This window comes from Moschus berezovskii, chromosome 1 (genome assembly GCF_049115385.1).
Source record: "Moschus berezovskii isolate FMDL1 chromosome 1, NW_MosBer_1.0, whole genome shotgun sequence".
Taxonomy (NCBI): domain Eukaryota; kingdom Metazoa; phylum Chordata; class Mammalia; order Artiodactyla; family Moschidae; genus Moschus; species Moschus berezovskii.
The window spans coordinates 2675149-2678433 of NC_142460.1; positions in this window are offsets into that span (position 1 = coordinate 2675149).

Below are 3285 nucleotides of genomic sequence, written 5' to 3' on the forward strand. Positions count from 1 at the left end.
TCTTAAAAAAAAATCCCACTCGGGACCACAGCCTGATTCCATCTGTCTGCCACCCGCCCACCTTTTCCTGTCACTTAGGTCATGAGCTGTTTGAGGTCCTTCTCAGTCAGCATAGCTGTCCCATGCAAGTGACCAAAGACCTCGCTGGTCAGTGGGCCGAGCACCCGGCCAGCCTCAGAGCCGAGCGCCGATACAGCAGTGTGCTGCTGCTGGGCTGTGCCTGGCCCTGTGGCCCCCGGAGTGTCCTGGACACAGAGACCCTCTTAAGGCTTTGTGTGGGGTGGGGGGCTGCCTGCTCCTGGGACAGGGTGTGCGTGGAGAGACCCCATCAGGTTGCCCTGAGGCCAGGGGCACTCGGTGTCCGCTTAGCTTGGAAGCCTGGGCATCAGGCGCCCTTACCCACCGAACGCTGTCGCCCATGTCTCGTATCAGTCACCAACTGCCGCCCTCAATGGGGAGCAGGAAAGACAAGCGCCAGCGCTCAGTTGCTAGCCAGGTTTGGGGGATCAGGGTACCTGGGTCCCCTTCAAGTTGGGTGAACCTAGCCAGGGGTCTCCAGACACAGGACACTCACCGTTGACCCAGCCGACCCCTGACTACTCCCCGGCGGGTCCCAGGAGCCCCCACAAGAAGCATGGCCGCCCACCCGTCCTCCACGTGATGGCCCCGCTGGCTCCATCCTGCAGGGTCCATGCTTAGCTGGCTCTTCCACCAATCAGAGCCCACGTGACCCTCGGGTGAAACAGTCCTGAGGTGTGGGGTCTGGGCCTTCGGAGCCTGTGTCCAGGGATAACACGGGCCGTCCAGCCCCTGTCCATGGTGTGAAACACTTGGCCACATCATTCAAAGATGTGTGCAGTGACCTTACAATTAGTTACTCCCAGCACCGCCAGACTGAGCCGCACACAGGTTCGTACCAAGTGAATGAATAAATGAACCAAGTCCCTGCCCCACTGATGGCTCACCGAGGACCTGGCGGATGCCTGGGGTAGACGGCCTACCTGCGCAGGTGTAGGCCTCCCCTAAGGCCCACATGAGCTGGCTGCAGCCTGCTGCACCCCTGCACCAGCCCCCATCCGGGACTCAGAGCCCAGACCGGGGCACTAGCCAGCTCGCACCACCTCTGAGCAGCAGAGGGGCCCATCAGAGCTCCGATACTTCCGGCTGTGGACACGGATGCTGAGCTGTGTCCTCCCCATGCTCTGCCCCCTACCCATTCAGGTGGTGAGCCTCTGCCCTTGCTCACAAATCAGCACAAGCAGCTGGTTTCCTGCTGCGAAGGAGTGGGTTTTGGCAGGGTTAACCCCTCCTCCTCGGGGCTGGTGTCCGTATGCAACAGGCAGAATTAAACACCAGGCATGTGTGTGCCAGACAGTCAAGCTGCGTCCACCAAGCAGGAGGGGTGAGGGCATGGGTGAGGGTGTACAGTTTCCCCCCAGAATTCAGCAGAACACACAGACCAATCACAGGAAAGCAGCACAGACAGGAACGTCCCCTTGGAAGCCTGGCCCTTTCCGACCTCAGCCATTTCACTCCTGGGGTTTGTGCCTCCAACCTGCTGTTGACCCCAGAGCTTGAGACAGGTCGTGTGTGTCTCAGGGTGAATGTTTCAGAGGCCCTAGTGGTGAGCTCCTTCGGGACGGTAGTGGGTGGGGGCCCCGGGGTCACAAGACTGCAGGATGTCCATCCAGAGGGGACCTGTTTGCTCAGGATGTGTCTGTCCCAGGACTCTTGGCTCAGGCTCCCACCCCCGAGGCACAGTCCCAGTAGCTGAAGAGTGGGTCACAGGCTCCCGGTCCCACCCATTGCACCCAGTGGAGGGAAGCAAATCCCAAAGGTAAGTGGGGCGTGTGTGTGCTCAGTTGTTAAGTCGTGTCTGACTCTGTGACCCCATGGACTGTAGCCCACCAGGCTCCTCTGTCCATGGGATTCTCCAGGCAAGAACACTGGACTGGGTTGCCTTCCCCTCCTCCCAGGATGAGAGCTAGAGATGGAACCTGGGTCTCCTATGTCTCCTGCATCACAGTCCAATTCTTTTCTGCTGAACCACCAGGAACTGGGGTGCGGGTATTGCCAAATTAGGGGAGAAGGGCCCAGGCCCCAAACAAACATCTCTCAGGTCACACTGCCCCAGTACCCCCATCTCTTGGCTGCCCGACTTCAGCCAGAGGCCTTAGGCCCTCGCCTCTGCTCCTCCTCAGACCCACAGCAAATCCCATTGGTTCTTCTCTGAAATCAACCTTGAGTGCATCCAGCCACCATCTTCAGGGCTGCCCCCAGCATGGCTTCCAGCTGACCGGCCTCCATATCTCCCCTGTACCCTCTTCCCACCAGCAGGAGAGGCCTGTGAAGATGCCACTCCACATGGGCGGCTCCTGGAGCCTCGATGGCCCACTGCCTGCAGAGGGACAGTCAGGCTGGACACACCGCCCACAGGGCCATATCGGGGCCCCTCCATCCGCCTCAGGAGGCGGCCTGTCCCCAGCCGTCTCTGTGCGTGTCTGCATGTGCACACGCGTGTGTGGCCGCCCAACCAGTAGGGACAACGGCCCGAGATTCCGAGGTTTGTGCGTCAGCTTCCGCTGCAGGTGATGCATGCCGGGGGCAGGCCTGCAGCCTCAACAGGATCTGGGCCAACCAGGTGAGTGACTGTATCTCCAGGTGGCTGAAGGGAGGAGACGGGACAGGTTCCGAGCGGGGCTGTCGCCTGCTGCCATCGCTAATGAGGGGCTGGCAGCTCATCTGGACAAGTGGTGCACGTGCAGACAGGGAGGGTGAGGTTCCCGTGCGGTGATGCTCTGTCTGCAGCGGGGGGCTGTTACTCCAGGCTCGGCCCTGGAGGACCCAGGAGGTCAGTGGGCGGCAGTGGTGATAAGTGACACGACAGTCAATGGTCCTGTTTACCACGAGCCCCTGAGCACCAGGCTCTATCTTCAGGGAGTAGGAGCCAGGCCCAAACTCAGGCCTGGCTGCTCCCTCAAGTAATCAGTCGGCCCCTGGACAAGGACACGGGGCCTGACCTCTGGACGAGTCCTCCTGGGCCAGTGAACCTCAGCTTCCAGCCTGACTGAGCCCTCACATCGGACGGTGGCACCTGGGCTCCTGAAATGAGGTGGGAGCACCCCCAGGGGCTACACTCTCTGCGAGACCTCAGTCCTCCTGACTGCAGGAGTCCAGGAAAGTGGGTCTCGACAGAGCTGAGCCCAGGAACCCCATCCGGGAGGGGCGGAGACATGGCAGGCATGCAGCCTCATCTCAACAGCTGTTGGGTAATCAGAACCCAAA